Source organism: Theropithecus gelada, chromosome 8 (assembly GCF_003255815.1).
Source record: "Theropithecus gelada isolate Dixy chromosome 8, Tgel_1.0, whole genome shotgun sequence".
Classification (NCBI taxonomy): domain Eukaryota; kingdom Metazoa; phylum Chordata; class Mammalia; order Primates; family Cercopithecidae; genus Theropithecus; species Theropithecus gelada.
Window position 1 is genome coordinate 108,274,598 of NC_037676.1, and position 19,064 is coordinate 108,293,661.

Sequence of the window (19,064 nt, forward strand, 5' to 3'; positions counted from 1 at the left end):
TTTTGAGAGTCATTAATCTTTTTGCCTATATCAACAGCTCATTCATTTTCATTGCTGTGTAGTGTTCCATTGTATAGATATATACTATTATTTTTTATCCATTCACTGGTTGATGACCTTTGAGTTGTTTCCAGCTTGGGCTACTACAAATCAAACTGCTATAAATATTCAAGTACATATTCAAGTACAATGACATATGCTTTTATTTCTCTTGGGTAAATGCCTAGGAGTGGAATTGCTGGACCATATAGTGGATGCACCTTTCGACTTTCAAGAAACTGCTACATTGTTTTCCAAAGAGATTGTAGCAGCTTTACATTCCCAGCAGCAATGGATGATAGTTTCAGTTTTTTCACAGACTCTCCAAAACTTGGTACATCTAGTCTTTCAAACTTTTAACCATTTTACTAAGTATGAAGTGGTATCTCATTGTGGATTTAATTTTAATTATGAAGTACAGTCTTTTACATACAGTTATCCTTTGTTGAAAAGATTATCATTCGCCACTGAATTACCTTTCCATCTTTGAAGAAACTCAGTTGCCCATATATGTATAAGTCTACTTCCACAACTGCTGTTCTGTTCCCCCCTCGCTCTATTTGTCCATGTTTATGCCCATAGTACACTATCTTGATTACTGTAGCTTTACACTAACTCTTGAAATCAGATAATGGCATTTCTCCAACTTTACCTTTCTTTTATAAACTGGTTTTGATTATTCTGCTTCTTTTGCATTTCCACAAGAATTTAAGGGTCACTTTGTCAGTTTCTACAGATAAATTGGAATTTTGATTGGGATTGAATTTAATCTACAAACCAATTTGGAAAGAATATAATTCTATCTAATTATATCTAAGTAACTTAGATCCCACAGTATTTTAAAGTTTAAACGATGTTGATCAATATAATATTTTCCTTAGAAATGTAAAATAGCCTAAACCAGGGGTGAGCGATCTTTTTCTCTAAACATTCAGATAGTAATTCTTTTGGGACTTGAGGGCATATGGTCTCTGTCACTGCTCAGCTCTGCCATTGTAATAGAAAGGTAGCCATGGAGAATATGTAAATGAATGGCTTTGGCTATAGTCCAATAAAACTTTATTTACCAAAAGAAGCGGCAAGTCAGATTTGGTCACTGTTCTGAACCATTGTTTACTGGCATTTTTTTTTTTTTTACCATGATCCACAGTAAGAAATATATTTAATATTATAACACAGTATACAACCACATACATATAATTGAAGCTGTCCTTTCATGAAAAAAAAATTACCTTGTGTAATGCATTCTGCAGCTTTCTATTCTAGTCTATATGATTTTAAAAAAGAAAAATGGCCCTAGTTAAGTAATTAAATTGATTTCACACTCAACCGATGGGTTTTGATCTGCAATTTGAAAAACACATTAAAACTCTCTTGTCAGCTTTATGTTAATCTTCATACATAATTAAAACATTTTGCATATTTTTGCCATACTGCCTTCAAGGCTTCTTTTTCATTATTCCACCCTCAGAAAGTTGTTAGTTTCCTGAAGTCATAAATTCAGAACCTGTCTTAATAGCTAGCGTAGGTAGATGCTCAACGCATACTTGTATGCTGAATTAATGAAATTGTGAAACAGTTTAAATCTTTCCACAATAGAGAAAAAAAATGAACAGTGTTGCTATGAAAACTCCTTTAAAAAGATAGTCCAGAGCAAATGTCAGAAGAGTTCCTTCATCCTTCACCAATTCACATTTCTGACCCTGCTCACTCTTCCTGCCTTCTAATCTCAGGGAAAGTTAAGTCCTTCCCTGAGGCTAAGCCAGTTTCACTGATGCCTTCATTTCATACCAGCTAAACTTAGAGATCCTGAGACTATCTTTTCCTTTTCCTGGGTAACCAAGTAATGGCCCTACACCCTCCATTCATTGGCAGCCATCCACTCTGTCTCAAACATATGGGTCTTGCTGCTGCTCATATTAGTAACATTACTGCTATGTTTTGAGCACTAAGTTTTTTTGTTTTTTGTTTTTCTGTTTTGTTTTGTTAATGAGTGTTTGACTCCAATTGATGCTCTCATTTTCTTTTATTTTTTTCCCTTTATTAAATATTACAATGCTAACTTCAAATTATGCTTGTGTTTCTCAGCCATGACTCTATCTTTAATAAATTTCTGTAACTCTTTTATTCTATATCTTTTTATCTTAGAATGTTATCCTATGTCTTCTGATGCTGATAAAATCCCTTTGGGGTACACACTGTGTTGTGTTATTTATTGTACTCCTTGTACCTAGCTCAATACCTGACACATGGTCTATATATGACAAATACAACTCTTAAAAGTACATCAGCTCATAAGCAGAATGCATTAGGTTTTCTGTTTCTTTGCTGCACCCTCAATGATTAGCATAAGGACAAGTTTCATTGATTTAATGCAGCAGACTCTGTGATGCCCTGTAATATCTCCATGATCTACTTCTCTTGCAGATGGTCCCCTTACAGGCCAAAGGCTTCCTGTGTCTTTCTGCCTAAGAGTATTTTCTGGCATCAGGTATGTTTAGCACTTTTGCTGGGCAGGCTGGATCTCTGAAGAGTTACTGCCCTTACTGCCCCAGCAGAAATCCTTAACCAATGAAGGACAGGAACTGGCAGATGAACACCCCAGCTTCCTTACTCTCAGTGGAAAAACTCTAAGGCACATTTTATACAGTCTCTAAGAGGTTTGCAATTGAGATTTTCCCTATGCTACACATAAAGCACGTGTTATGACCTGTCCACCCTTCCTTCTCCCACTTCCATACTCTTTCAGATTGCTTCATGGATTTATTTCCAAATAAATTACTTGCACTGAGATCTTTGCATCAAAATCTGCTTTGTGAGACCCCCTAATGACAAAAAATATGCATATTCTTACTCTTTATTATTAACTCAGTAAAGTATCTTCATAAAGTTTAATCCAGCTGTGTTTGACAAATAGTAGAAATTAAAGGCTGTTTGACAAATAGTAGATATTTAATAAAATGTTAATTGCATTCTTTCACGTTTTGGAAACAATGTATTTACTGAGATTAAGCTATATTTGAAGATGAGACAGTGCCTTTTGCAGAGTCATTTGTTATTTGTTTGAAACTAGTGCACATTTGTATTTCTAAATTGGAAGCTAAATTAATATATTTTTAAAATTTTCCTTTTTTATATTACATATGTCTCTTTCAACTACTTCCAAGTTTTCTCTTTTGGAATTTTCTTGTGAATGAAACTCAAATATGCAAAATCTAGCATAACTTTCAGTAGAATTATGAGCAAAAAACTGAGATAATATTCACATCAAACTTTATAACTACTGGTGTATGCTATGCTTGCAAACCATAGACTTCCACTGACGTACTTTTTATTCTTGGAAAAATAAAAATAACTCTATATTTGTCCCTGGAAGTAAAAGAGTATAGGGACCTTTACCCCAAAACATGGCTCCCCGGTACAATGAGTATTTTGATTTAAAGGCCCTTAGAGATAGACGCTGTAAGAAACATTTCCCGTATCTACATAAAGAGCAGACCAGACATGCCAAGAAGGACAATTCACCCTGCCTCCACCTCTCAGCTACGGTCTCTCAATCCTCTCCCTTTCCCAAACCAAGGGCTGAAGTTCCCTTAGCTGCCTAATGTCTGGACCTACCAAAAAAGAAAACAATTAACCTCTGGTTCCCTTCCCTGAGATTAATTGATACCATATCACAGGAAAGAAGACTGAAGTCTGAGCAAACCCAGACAGACTTTTGTCACAAATCATCATCTACTCTATGGGCCCAGCTGACTTTGCCCCAGACCATTGCGTGTTCTTCAAGCTCCTTCAATTCCTGTAAAATCATTTCCTATCCCCCTAAAATTATCTACATTTCCCCATCTCCCTTATCCCTAAGAATTATGGTGCATAAGCCTTTGTATCGTATTAGGATATTGCACAATCACACTGATTCTGCCCATGTGCACAGTATTAATAAAATTTTAAAGCTTTTCTCAATCTGCCTCTTTGTGAGTTGATTTTTCAACAGAACTTCCGAGGGCAAAGGGAAAGCTTTCCCTTTGTCCCTACGAAAGAAAATGGCGAAAAAGCCTTCAACGTAGATAGTGCACTTTCTAGCTACTTTTATCAGGTTTTATTATAGGTAATTATACAATTTGTATAGGGAATAATATGCAGAAGAGATATAGAAATGACAGCACTAATTCATTTATTACTAGTAGTATTTGAACAAGATTTTACCAATTAGTAATTATTTTAAGGTACACAACCTCAACTAATTCTTACAACTACCCTGTAAGGTGGATAGGGTTGTTGTCACTTGCATCCCCATTTTAGAAAAAAGAAAACCTTCTCAGAGTGGATAAGCAATTTGACCAGAGTCACACAACTAATAAGTAATGCCACTAAGGTCTTCTGAGTCACTCTGAAGCGGTGACATACCGCTTTAAGACAAAGAACTTTGGCATGTCAGTGAACTCAGAATTTTTTTTCTAAGTCACTCTTATTCCTTAAAAAGGAAAGAATGAAAATCTAGTAGCCTCTAAAGCATGTTTGGAAAAGAATTCCTGTCTTACAAACCTGCTGACCTATCTACTTTTTACTCACCATAAATCAGGTTTGATTGCTCTCTTTGTTTAGTTATCCACCAGCTTGCTAAAAAAGGGATTTAAGGTGACTCATCCATCTTAAATTTGTTTTCCAATACCCAATTCCAATTGCCCTTGAACATGAAGCTAAAAGGTCTTGGAAACAGTAAAGGAGTTTGGATAGGTTAGTTACAAGAAAATGGTGCTGCTAATATAGCAGTCCTGTAAACTTGAGAGGGAAAAGAGGTTCATGGAAGAGAGATCCATTTGTGTCCTAACCCAGATGTTCTGTTATTTACTGCCTAAAGACTTGGACTGAGGTGCTAGCAGTAGAAATAAAAAATAATGACCAGCTGTAAGATAACTTACAAAGGAAGAGTCAACAGGAATAGTTCTTGATGCCCAAATGTGTGAGATAATAAAAAGTAAATGAGAAGTAGACTTCTGCTTCAATGAGATTTACACGCACACATTTACAAATATTTCTGGCTAACTTTGGGTATATCTGCTGTGTACACAACATAGAATAAGCTGAAATGTATATGATCTGAATGAACAGTTACACAATATTTTGCTTAGTGGTTTTATTTAATTGAAATCTTCATTTAGTCTTGGTTTGTCAGGAAACAAAGAAGAATACCTGTCTTCAGGAATATAAAGAACTATGTAGCTCATCTTTCCAGATATATCTGAATCTAGAGTGATCTATTTCATTGTTCTTTGAGTTATTTTACAACCCTGTAAGTGGTAGAAAACTGATATTAAGGTAAATTAGTCTTGTCCATAGACATGCAAATGAATTTTTCCAGTGACAGTACATTGATTTCCTCAACCCTTATGAAAAGAGCCAGTTTGGCATCTGTTAACAAATTATTTCAGCATTGCTTTATTCCCTAGATATGTCTTTCTTTGACTTCTCCTTTGAATCGGTTTCTTAACACTTTCATTGAATTCCTCATTAATTAGTGATATATTTGACATGTGTTTATTTTGTATTTGTGTGAGACTCATGGTTTTACTGTCATTTAAAAATTTATCTTGTAACATATCTTTATAATATTCAATGAATTATTGCCTCTTTAGAGCATCTAAGTTGAGTACAACGGTAATGGGGGTCAGTATATGTTGCACAGTGACTTAGTGTCAACTTTCTATGGACAAAGAGGCTAAGTCTTACTATCAAAAGGGTGAAAAAACTGAATGGCTTCCACAAAGAAACAGCATAATTGGTTCCTACGCTACATGAGCAATTAGTTCAGGTAAAAAGAGTTCAGTTGTTTTGCCCTTTGTTTGATTTTAAACCTAAAACTGTATCGTGATGAGTGTATGTATTGTACATGTAATGGAGTTGCTGCATGATGCAGAACCAAATCAACGAGAAAAAATGCAATTAAGTGGTTGATTGGCTCTTGGTAAAGTCTGTGCAATTTTCGATTAGATTTCAGTTACATTCATAAAGCTAAACCTCTTTAAAATGCTGCTTTTATCATAGAACATTGGGTGCTTCACTTTCAATTGTATTTCAAGTGGAAGCTTGTTCCATGATTCTTTTTTTTTCTTTAAATAAAGAAGGACAAGGGGCCAAGATGATTCATTTTACTTTTTACCTCATGTGATTCATGCTGCAATAGTGATGCGTAAGCCTTCTTCACCAGATGACACAGTCTCAGCTGCTGGCCCCTAGGGTCCAAACCTAATTACTATCTGTTGATACACTGTTGAAGAGGATAGTTTAAAAGTTCTGTATATATATAACTTTAGCCTGCCAATTGCTAGTTCTAAAGTTAATGAGCTTCTTAGATTCATAGCATTAATATATGTAGATTGGTGACCAGTTTATAACTGGTTTAACCTTCTCAGCTATTTATTTACTTATGATCCTCCAGTTTCCTTTCCTTTGTAAAATCTTCCAGGTTTTAAGGAAAAAATTAAACAGATTTTGACTTGATCATATCTATATTATAGATTAAGTAACACATTTAATAGAATGTTAGTTGCATTGATATAATAGGATAATCTGAATTACTATCATGCCTTTTTTTGAGGGGTAGCAGGGCACTTTGCTTCTTAGCCCCACTGCTTTTTACATAAACAAAGAAGTCTCCACTTCTCTCCACCATACAGGGAACATCTAGAAGAATCTTTTTCTTTCCATAGATTATTTACCCCAGGTTGAAAAAAGTGAATCTAATTGGTGACTACTTAATATCTCTTAGGTACTTTTAACAGTAGGTAGCCTTACTGTGTCTCTAAAGTGAGATCTGTTCCACTCTGTCTTGCACAATCTGTCTCATGTATTGTTATGCCATTTCTCCTTCTATATGTTAAATGGACCTTTTGGAAGCCAGGCTAGGCACCCAATATACTATCTTGTATACTTGATTGTGATGGTGACTGGGTTTCTGAGGAAAACCATAGCTCTCCATGCATCTGACCAAATGAATATATTTGAGGTCTGCTTTTAAAACTTCACATAGATGATATCAAAGATGTAGACGTATAGTAAGTAGTAGCAGTTTCACTCCTTGGTCTCAGATCCTAAGTATGTTCTCCAATTTGGGTTTTTCAGAAAGCCCCATACTTTAGAAATTTAATGCACCACTACTTAAAAAATGTATACATTGGTCTCCATTTGGCATCTTGCATGTGTATCTTCATAAAATAACTTAGAGAAGGGGAGGGGTGCTAATTGGGAGTCAATCAGAAATATTTAGCTTTCAATTTTTTCTATGTCTATAACAAACTAGTTAATCAGAAATAGAATTCCTTTGCAGGGTATCATCTCACTTTAACATTTACTAGTATTGATTAAATATGTATTATTACCCATTAATGTTATGGTTTGACTGTTTATTCTATTAATCTGTCTGCAGTTTGCTTTTAGCTTTTTGTGTGTGATGCTCTTTCAGATGGGAAACTCTGCCTGCTTTATTAAATAGTGCAGCAATATACTAATTTTGAACTCAAAAAAATGCTGATAGATAACAAAATTGTCATTCTAGGCATACCCTAATGGGTAATGCAAGTACTTCATCTTGAGTCACTTTTATTAAAATGTTTTTATATTGTCTCCATTTCAAGATGACAAAGTGAGCATAATAATTTGCCTCCCATCCCTCAAAAGACTCCACTAAATAGATAAAGGAAATTAAAAAGGTCTAACAGGTGAAATAAAAAAGGGCCATTAGTAAATGATATATATCGACATACTTTTGGAAAATCAAATCAAATGGTAGTGTTGAAGGATGAATTAGTAAAGGAAGTTACAGCTTAAAAGGAGCTAGTCACCTGGGTCTATACCCAGAGAGACTCTAGATCACTGTGGGCAAACTACAGCCCACAGCCCAAATCTAGTCACTTTCTGTTTTTATAAACAAAGTTTTATTAGAACACAGCTACACACATTTATTTATGTATATTCATTGGTTGTTTTCATGTTAGAATGGCATAGATAAGTAGTGCATATGTCAAAACCTAACATGTTTACTACCTGGCCCTTTACAAAAAAAGTTTTGCTGACCCCTGCTCTAGATTCAGAAATAGAATGTTGCATAAATGACCAGGGAGAGAAATGGGATTTATTTATTTATTTAGAGACAGAGTCTCGCTCTGTCGCCCAGTCTGGAGTGTAGTGGCGCGATCTCGTCTCACTGCAACCTCCACCTCCTGGGGTTCAAGCATTTCTCTTGCCTCAGCCTCCCGAGTAGCTTCAATTACAGGCATGCGCCACCATGTCCAGCTAATTTTTTGTATTTTTAGTAGAGATGGGGTTTCGCCATGTTGGCCTGGCTGGTCTCAAACTCCTGACCTCAGGTAATCCAACTGCCTTGACCTCCCAAAGTGCTGGGATTGCAGGCGTGAGCCACCATGCCCGGCCAGAAATAGGATTTAAAAGAGGAATTAAGTAAAGACACATATGCTGTTCAACAGCCTGCTCATCTTCCATCTTATACCTTTTTAGGCTGTGAAAGATCAAAATCCTGACAATGCTAAAATAATTAAAATTAGCTTGAACCGAAGAACAAAAGATGACCTGGCCATTTTTCAGGCTGTGAAGACAACACACAAAGCCAATGGCAAAACTGACAGAAAACAGTGATCCTTCTAAGATCATACAGCGGTTGTAAAATGTTATAATGGCTACTTTTTGACTGACTACTGCTTTCTTCACAATGATGCCCTGGACCTGTTTTGCAATTTTCCTTTATTTGGGGGGATACTGAATTACTACCTTCCTCACTTTGCAAAGGCACCCAGTGCCTAGTTAATTTCACTTCTTCCAATCTTGCTTCAGAAGGAGCAACCAATCCAGGACTGATTACTACTTCCCTTAGTTCTGCCTCAGAATCCTTCAGTGAAAATCCGACCTTACAAATCCGACCCTCCCTGGGTCCCAGCAGAACTCCTTGGAGTATATTCTCTTGCTGTAAATCAATACATCTTATTTTATCAGACTGTAGACTCCTCCCAGATGGTTTGGGGCTGATTAGGACTTAGCAACAGGTAAAGTATAACGTTCAAAAAGGTAAGTGCATGACTCTCACATACATATAAAATGAACACATGTCAAAGACATTAACTCAATAAATGAAGAAACCAGTGAAGTTACAGAAAGGCAATTTAACAAAAACTATCATAGGATAAGAGTGCTAGGTTCGATACAGAGCTGGTTAATGTTTGTACTGGACAGAAACCACAATCTTTAGGATTATCTGTTCTACTGGACAGAAATTATTTACATCTTTACTAAACAAAAATCTAAAAATTAACCAATACCCCCATAGAGTTATAAATTAGCACAGACAATAAAGCATAAATCCCAGAAGTACACTAAAAGAATATTTAATAATGTCTTTTGCTTTTTTAAGGTTTCAAATAATTTCTCTTATAATGCAGATCACAGTGAGCATAGATTATCTCCATCTCCTGGGGCAAAACATTGTTGTTGCTGTTTTAATAAACTAGAAAAACTGTCCTGGGAGAATGAGGAAAGCTATTTTGTTATTAACATTCAGAGTCAGGGCCACTTGCTTGTTAGTATTTGTAAGGCCTGCGACAAAATGGCTGGATCTTGTCTGCTAACTCTAAAGCAAAACTGACTGGAAATAAACTGCCCATGTACGCAGAGACCTCATCAGCATCCTCATGCTCTTTCTGAAAGATAAGTAAATGGCCAGCCCCCGCCAGATATTTCAAGAAAGTCTTGAGAAGAAAAGATAAAGGTAGGTAAAATAAACAGAATAAATTTATTTTTTTCTTAATCAAGGGAAAATGTCAAATACCTAATAAGAAACAAAATTGTATCCTCATAGAGATTTAAAATGTAAAATTTTTGCATCATAAGGTGAGAACAGGACACTAAGAAAAAAGGGAATGAAATAAGAAAGAGATCTTGTACATCTGAAATAAATTGCCAAAACAAGATTCCAAAGAAAATTTGAAGAAAAAGATAAGGAATATCCAAGAATGTAGAGGAAATCTTCAAGGAGACATAATGTATTAGAAAAATAATTATAGAGTTCAACTGTTATCTAAGAGAATTGCTGGAATAATGGAAAAGGAAAAGAGGGAAAAATTATGAAGCAACAATAAACAAAATTTTCCAGAGCTGAAGAGAAATACTCATCTTCAAGTCAGCAAAATCAATATTACAGGAACCAAGCTTATGCTTCTTCTTAGGTTGTAGAAAGCAGGACAAAGCACCATTTCCTCCCTAAAAAACAGGAAAAAGCTGAAGAATCTACAAACATAAGTTTTCTTGAAACCATTAGTAAGCTGAGTATGCAGAACAACCAAGTAGCCTGCAATCTAAGGAAAGAGAGACGTCTCCAAAAAGAGATGAAGTGAACACTGTTGTCTGTTGCAGAGCGCGCGCGCGCGCACACACACACACACACACACACACACACAAAAGCTAAGAACCAGCAAGTGGATAAGAAGAGTTTGGCTAGTTTTCAAAAATTGCTAAAAGTCAAATTGCTAAAACTGCTAAACTGTGAAAGTATAGATCCTCTGGAAGTCTCAGATACTAGGAGAGTTCACGCTTGCTCCATGAACCTCAATAGATGCTCATAAAAGAAAAAAAATTTGAACAGGAGATCCAAGAAAATCTCTCTCAGTAGGGCAAACCTGAGGGATTAAAAAGAAAAATAATCCTGTGGTACTAGGATAAGGGAAATAATTACCCTAGGCTCAGATCATTAGAAGTCTTTTGCTATTTGGGGAAGTATAAGATCACTGAGAAAGCCTCACCCCAAGAGTCAGTGACGTGGGGTTTGCCTAGGATGAGGGCAGGAACAGGAAAAAAGAAAACTTTCCAAGTTTTGTCACATGCAAACAAGCTCCAAGTAACAAACTCGAATGATCAACTACTACTGGAGAAGAAAGAGGCTGAACAAATAATCCTGCCATCATGCAGGCGCAGAAGGAAGGCCAAAAGATAAGACTGAAGCAGGCACGCTGAGAAAAAGACTCCGCTACTTCCACCCCACCCTAATTATAAGATGCAGATGCTTCTCAACTTATGATGGGGTTATGCCTCCATGAACTCATTGTAAATTGAAAATACCTTAAGTCAAAAATGTATTTCATATACCTAACCTACTGAAGATGATAGCTTAGCCTAGGCTAGGCTCAGAACATTTACAGTGGCAGACAGCTGGGTAAAAGCATCTCACACAAAAATTACTTTATAATAAAGTGCTGCATATGTCATGTAATTTATTGAATACTGTACTGAAAGTGAAACACAGAAGGGTTGTATGGATACTTGAAGTAGTTTTTACTGAATGTGGATCACTTTCACAACACTGTAAAGTCAAAAATTCCAAGTTGAACCATCCTAATTCAGAGATCATCTGTAATTTCAGAGAAATTTGAAGCTGGTGGTACACTAAAGGAGGCATAGCGGCAACAAAACCCAAACCCAGTTCAAGTTATGAATAGATGGACTCAATCTCCCCACACTAATAGTCTGGCAGAAAACGGGTATGTAGGCATTTACCCTATAAATAATGGCCAAAGTTTAAATTTCAAAATTATGAGATATACAAAAAGCAAGAGGAAAAATGTCTATTAAAAAGCAAAGCAAAAATAAAAATAACAGAGCCAGACCCAGGTTTTAGAACTGTCAGAGAGGGCATCTAAAATAATTCTGATTATTATGCAAAAGGCTTTAACGGAATAGATAGATAACAAGCATAAACAAATGAAAATGTTAGTAGAGAAATGGAAAATATATGAAAAAGTCTAATGGAGATTCCAGAAATGAAAATCATAAAAACAGAGGAAGAATGTATTTGACAGAGCCAAAAGGTGAAAAAGTAAAAAGCAGAAAAGAAAAAAGGGGCAACCAAGAATTATGAGAAAATATCAAAGTCTAATATATAGGTAATGGAATTCTACAGTAGAAGAGAGAGAGATTTGGGTAGAAGAAATACCTGCAGAGAGAGGTCAGAGAATTTTCCAGAACTTCAAATCACAAATCCAAGAAGCTCATAGAACCCCAGATATGATAAATACAACACACAACACCTATACATATCAAATTTAAACTGATAGAAATGAAAATAGAATAAATCTTCAAGTCAGCCAGAGGGGACATAAAAGATATATTACATAAAGAAGGATAAAGGTAACAAATACAGTACACATCTTGTCATGAATTATGTGACCCAGAAGATAACATCTTCAAAGTTCCTAATTAAAACCAAAACAGAAACAAAAGCTTATAAATCCAGAATTCAATAACAGTGAAAAGAAATACTTTTCAGACAAACAAAACTAAGAAAATTTATTACCAGCAGACCTGCACCACAAAAAAATTATTTATTTATTTTTATTTATTTTTTTTTTTGAGACGGAGTCTCGCTCTGTCACCCAGGCTGGAGTGCAGTGGCCGGATCTCAGCTCACTGCAAGCTCCGCCTCCCGGGTTTACGCCATTCTCCGGCCTCAGCCTCCCGAGTAGCTGGGACTACAGGCGCCCGCCACCTCGCCCGGCTAGTTTTTTTTGTTTTTTTTTTTATTTCTTAATAGAGACGGGGTTTCACCGTGTTAGCCAGGATGGTCTCGATCTCCTGACCTCGTGATCCGCCCGTCTCGGCCTCCCAAAGTGCTGGGATTACAGGCTTGAGCCACCGCGCCCGGCCCACAAAAAAATTATTGAAGGAATTTTTCAGGTGAAAGTCTCTCTAGAATATGATGCCAGACAGAAACTCAGGTCTATTCACGTATATACAAAAGTGAAGATCTTTAGGAATGGTTAAAATAAAGATAAATGCAAAAGACTTTTCTCTCACTTTAAATTACTCAGAAATTTATGAAATATGATTAGCACACTTTTTTTCTAAAGAGACAGATAGTAAATATTTTAGGCTTTTCAGGTCCCTGTTGCAACTAGTCAAAAGTAGCCATGGACAACATGTCAACAAATGGATGTTCTGTGTTCCCATAAAACTTTTTTCAGAAAAATAAATTGCAACCTGCTATTGGCCCATAGGCTTTAGTTTGCCAACCTCTGTTCTAAAGGAAAAAACAGCAATACATTGCATATATATATATCATATGTAAAATAAAATATACGATAACAACAGTAGAAAAAGCAGAAGAGAGAAACTGAGACTATTCTCATGTAGTGTTCTTACATGAGATAGTGTAAATCTATATATACTACATGCTATAATAATATAGGGTATATATAATAATAATATAGGGTTTATATAGGGTAAGTATAGAATATTATCTGAAGTTAGGCTGGATGAATTGAAGATGTTTACTGTAAACTCTAATGCTTATTCTTTGTCGAGTATCTCTTAGACATGAAATTTGTGATGCTGGCTAGTCAGAGTTGGAGATGTGATGGTGGAGAGGGAAACTTAACAGACGAGCAACTTAACAGCTTTTAGTGCATAGTCAACAAAAATATATATCACATAATTTATGTAAGTGTATATTTTATATAAATTCAAGTATTTGACTAATGTCTTTGAAGAAGTGACTCAATGCTCTTTATTGTTAGCTTTTTCTCAGTGGATTTTTTCCCAAAGGTTAAAAATCTCTGGGAAATGAACTAGATTTTCCAAGTACAAAGAAAAGCAGATGTTGTTTTATGAAAAATCCACTGTAAATAATTCAGTATCAATTGCTGATTTGTGGATCATCTCCTTGAAGTGTTTGTAAATGGACATACATCTTGTTGATTTAAATTTGTAGTGTCAATAAGAAATGTTGATGAAATGTTACTTATTCCCTGTATAAGATCTGTGTATATCTGGTGGGAGGTGAAATATAAAACAAAATGAATAAAAACTATAAAACATCAGAAACCACTAAACATAGGCATAAAGTATGATCTACACAGTTCAGTGGTCTACAGTAATCTTTTTTTTAAAAAAAAACAAAGAAATTCATTTCGGGAAAATTAAGGCAAACAAAATTTTTCCTACTCTTGCATTAAGTCACAGTGGGATTTAGTCTTCTTCTGAACACTTGGAGGAACTCACAATGCACATAAGACAGTGACAGTAATGCCCACGGGAACTCTGACAATGATGAATGGTAAATCTTTAAATAAATGAGCCTTGGCATGTATGTTGCAGACAGTGTTGTTTGTCATGCACACAGCCTCTTGTTCCTCCAAAAGAGCAACAAGGCAATGCATTAAGATATATTTTCTCCAGCTCAGTCTATGTTTCTGAAAAGCCTTAACATGGACAGGAACATGATGTAAAACTGGTACTAGAAGATAAAGCGTAATGTAATGTCATGATTGCTAGATGAGGCCAAGGGCATACAAAACATGGCCATCTGACAGACATCGAAGGAAGGCTTTTCTCCACTCTTAGAACTCACACAAAGGATGCTTTAATTAGCATGCCTGGGTTATAGATCTTCTAATCACCATGATTCACAGGTTAAATTAAAATTAACACCACACAATTGCTCAGCTATTGAGAGAACACAGCTGTCTCCAAGGAAAAGGAGTAAAAACAGCAAGTCAAAATATGGAAGTAGATGGTTCGAGGATGTTTCTGGTTTTTCATCTTCCAGTCTCCAGCAGCCTTCCTTTTGCTTTTCTTTAGTGGGCTTGTGGATATTTTTCTCCCTTTTGTTATTATGCAGCATCTGCAGCTGCATCTTCCTTTTGCAAAAGGCCACAAAAGGAGATTCTGGTAGCACAGTGCTATCAGAGTGAATATTGACTGGTCCTCAGCATTTCTCTACCAAAATTAAGTCAAAGAAATGACTAAAGTCCCGGGAGTGGTTGCTCACACCTATAATCCCAACACCTTGGGAAGCCGAGGCGGGTGGATCACTTGAGGTCAGGAGTTCAAGACCAGCCTGGCCAACATGGTGAAACCCTGTCTCTACTGAAAATACAAAAATCAGCCAGGTGTGGTGGCAGGCACCTGTAATCCCAGCTACTTGGGAGGCTGAGGCAGGAGAATCCCAGGAGACGGAGGTTGCAGTGAGCCAAGATTATGCCACTGCACTCCAGCCTGGGCAACAAAGTGAGACTCAGTCTCAAAAAAAAAAAAAAAAAAAAAGTACTAAAGCAACTCTTATTATTTTTTGTTTCCTAATATGTATAATATACTCATTATATCAATTTAAAATATTACTAAATATGGGAATGAGATAAAAGGCAAATGCAAACAAATTCAGCCCTTGGGGACTTAAATTTAAGTAGTAATCTGGAGTCTAGTAAGTCAGTATGATATATTTTGGATCAAGTAAACAGTGATGTCTAATCCCATTAGGTCAGACAGTTCTGTGAGAACCTAATGAAAAACAATGAACTCTTTCCCCAAACAGATTCACTAAAGATGTTAACACAAAATTTTATTGCATAAATTCAGAAAGTTTTCAACCCACTGAAGTTGATTTGTCAAACAATTAAAAATACTTGGTCAAAACAAATCATCTTCCTTTAATGACTGAAATAATCATCACAGATTCTTCAGTGCGATTATATTCCTAAGTGATATACACTATTAGAGAAAATCATTAAATACCGTAGCAAAACCGTTTATACTAAATAATTGCTAGAGTTTCAGGCGTCTGTTCTCTAAATTTTTCCCCATGGTTCAGTCTTCCCAGACAACTACTTAGTTTTTTATTTAGTTATTTTTTACCATGTATCCTGTTCAGATGTTCACAGCCTAAGAACAAAATTATCCATCCTTTTAATCAAATCTTCACCCAGGTTCCTTGCCGTGCGTATAGCTCTCCCAAAGCAAGGCATAAAAGCACCCACAGTGCAAGCTCATGTCAAACCAGTGCTTTCTTTTTCCTTCCTGATTAACAGCACAAGAAATAAGTAACACAGAAAAACCATTTTACATTTTGTTCAGTTGTCACATAACAAAAACAAAAGTAAACAAACTAAAGTGACTACATAAGGCTTTTTGTATCTACCACTCTGGTTGATGGGATATTACTTTGGTATATTAAATCAACAATTTTCGCTCCTGTTTTGTGAATTCTTTATGTGAAAAAGTATTAAGCTATTGAATAACAATTGAATTGTATCTAGATACATATAATTTGCACAGTTAGCTCCACATTTAATACATTGATTTACTATAAAAGGATAGTTGAAATCAAGACTGTTTCAGAGAACTCTGTATTTGTCCTCTGCTACTAAGAATCATAATAGAAACTACAAATCACTACTTCACCAGATAGATCCCACCCTCAGAAATTAAGATGCAGTTTCTTTGGGTTACAGCCTGAGCATCAAGAGTTTTAAATGCTTGGCCGAGTGTGGTGGAAGCACTTTGGGATTATGAGGTCAGAAGTTCAAGAAGAGTTTGGCCAACATGGTGAAATCCCCATCTCTACTAAAAATACAAAAATTATTATTTTTTATTAACAGGGGCACGGTGGTGTGCCCCTGTAGTCGCAGCTACTTGGGAGGCTGAGGTAGGAGAATCACTTGAACCTGGGAGGCGGAGGTTGCAGTGAGCCGAGATTGTGCCACTGCACTCCAGCCTGGGCAACAGAGCAAGACTCCGTCTCAAAACAAAACAAAACAAAACAAAAAGAATTTTAAATGCTCCCCAGTTGAACTTAATATGCAACACAGTTTAAGAGCCAAAGATATAAATAAGTATTTTAAATCAGAATACAATAGGCTTGTCTTATAGCAGGTCTACCTGTAGATGGCATTTCTCATCATTATCACATAGTTTAAACCAGTGCTTCCCATCCTTTTAAAATCATGGTGTACACAGAAAACTGTGATAGATTGTATAGCTCACTGAGGGTAAATAGAGCAGGCAATATGGAGCAGAAGAAACCAGTCTGAAAACCTCAGCTGCTCCAGCTGGAGCCAAGCTTCCCAGGGCAAAAGGTCAGCATCAAGGCCCACCGGTAACCCATTACTTCCTGCTCAAAGATGGAGGCATTATGCCTGACATCACACTAAAATGCAGAATCAACAAACAACATAAGGAAGACATAAGTATACATGAAAACTAATTGCATTGATTTTTCTCCCCTTTTTTATGAGGCTCCTGGGTTTCAGGCTGATTTAAAAAAGGATTTTCACAGACTGGAATGAGCCTGTGAGTACATAGGCAATCTCAGAGGACTTCAGGAGGCACACTTGACACAGACTCATCCTTCATTCTGAATTAATGGCCAAAGAAACACAAATTTTGCTTAAATCTAGAGTCATTCCACCTCAAGTTCTACCAGTATTATTCTGACTCTCTTCCTCAAGTCTAGGCAAGGTTAGGAATTGTCATTTCCTTTATCTTACCTTAAGCTCCGCTATGAGAGAAGTGTGAAGAACTTAATAATCACCAGCACCAGAACCTAATAAGAATGGATTTGGAAGCTATAAAATCATAGCAATATAAGAAAGGAAGAAAAATCTATTTTTATTAAAAGTACATCTTTTTAATAGAAATAAAGAACATATAGCATATGGAATGAGAATACAAAATAAGACAGAAAAAGCTGATTTTAATTGTGCTTAATTAAGAACTGTACATGTGGGATTATGAAAAAGAAAAGAATAATTGGCTTCAATTACTTTTTGCCAAAAAACAGATAGGATGAAATGTTGCTTTTAGAGTATAAAATTAAATCATTCAAGAGGGGTTGTACTGAGGTAAATTTCACATTTTAAACTTTTGCAGCTGGTAAGTAACAATGTTCAAAGGTTTTACTTAAGTGATTTCAAAATAAAATTTCAGAGATCAGGAGGAGTAATTTGTAAGAACTTTTTCCCCCAAAAATATGTATGAAGCATCAACTATGAGCAGTGCACATTTCCTGTCTATACTGACAGTCTAATTCAAGACCAAGATATAGTTACCAGGAGTGAAACTGCTCCTATAAACTTTATCAATTCAATCAGGGAAGAAGGGATGGGGAGAAATGAAAATAAAGCAAGCTTGCAGCACACCCAGCATTAATCATTACATTAGATGCTCTGTGATCCATTCCTCATAGTTGTTTGCTTGTTGCCTCCAAATCACATAGACCCTGTTACAAGATTACAGTTCCCCTTCACTGCTCTACAGATAAAAACTTAAAATACCTCAAAGGGAAAACATAAGTTCTATTCTTTCAAGTCCTACAAACCCCGCAAAACAGTGAAACTACTGACATCAGCTGGTCTGAAGGACCCCACAAGAAGCTGACTCACCAAAGAATGCAGTTTCCACATCCTCATGATGTTATCTCCCTTACCCCAATCAGTCAACAATCTCAACCTCTCAACCTCCATGCACCAACCTCTCACCCTCCATGATCCCATTAAAAACCCCAGCCAAATGCTCCTTGGGGAGATGAACTTGAGGGTCTCCTCCCATTTCCTCACTTGGTATCCTGTGAGCATTAAACTCTTTCTCTGCTGCAAACTCTGTTGTCTCAGTGTAACTGGTCTGTTACTGTACAGTGGTCATGTGAACTTGCTAGTCCTATAACAGGAAGAGGAGGAAAAAAGAAGGAAAAAAGTAGGAGACAGAGGAGCAGGAAAAGAAAACATGTTCAGAGGTATTTACTTGCCTCACTTCAAAGAATGTCACAGACATTAACAATCTTACACTCTGGAGAAAGTACTTACTCGTTGAAGCTCAAATTCTTTGTTCATAAGATGTGTACAGGAATTTCTGCGTAGAGGATTCATTGTAGAAAAAGGTATAAAACGTACTACATGCTGTAAAGGAAAATGGATGTGCTGTAGTCAAGAATAGGCCGAAACAGACATCGGTCCAGCATGACTCAGTGAGTTTGGAGCTCACTCACACAACTCCACTCATTATATAACGACGCCACGTGAGGCGCATTAGTAACCACTCACGTGAGCTCGTGTTTGATTCAGAGCCACTGTTGTCTGTAAAAGGTATAACTGCCCTGCTGATGCTGTACATACGGCTCACGCCCAGAGGGAGAGTAAAGCCATGTCAAAACTGTCTACGATTCCCCCAGTGTTTTTCCGGCTACCCACCACTTACCC

The 19,064-nt window shown here is 36.4% G+C and overlaps 1 long non-coding RNA gene across 1 annotated transcript in view; it reads right to left on the reverse strand.

Annotated features, from left to right (window-relative positions):
* LOC112629953 overlaps window positions 1–18,796 on the reverse strand; it is a 264,192-nt gene extending 245,396 nt beyond the window's left edge. Inside the window, exons 1-2 of the long non-coding RNA XR_003120775.1 lie at window positions 18,672–18,796; window positions 17,358–17,413 (exon numbers count right to left, since the gene is read on the reverse strand). This is a non-coding gene — a long non-coding RNA (uncharacterized LOC112629953). The remainder of the gene's footprint in view (window positions 1–17,357; window positions 17,414–18,671) is intronic.
* Window positions 18,797–19,064: the final 268 nt, after the last annotated feature.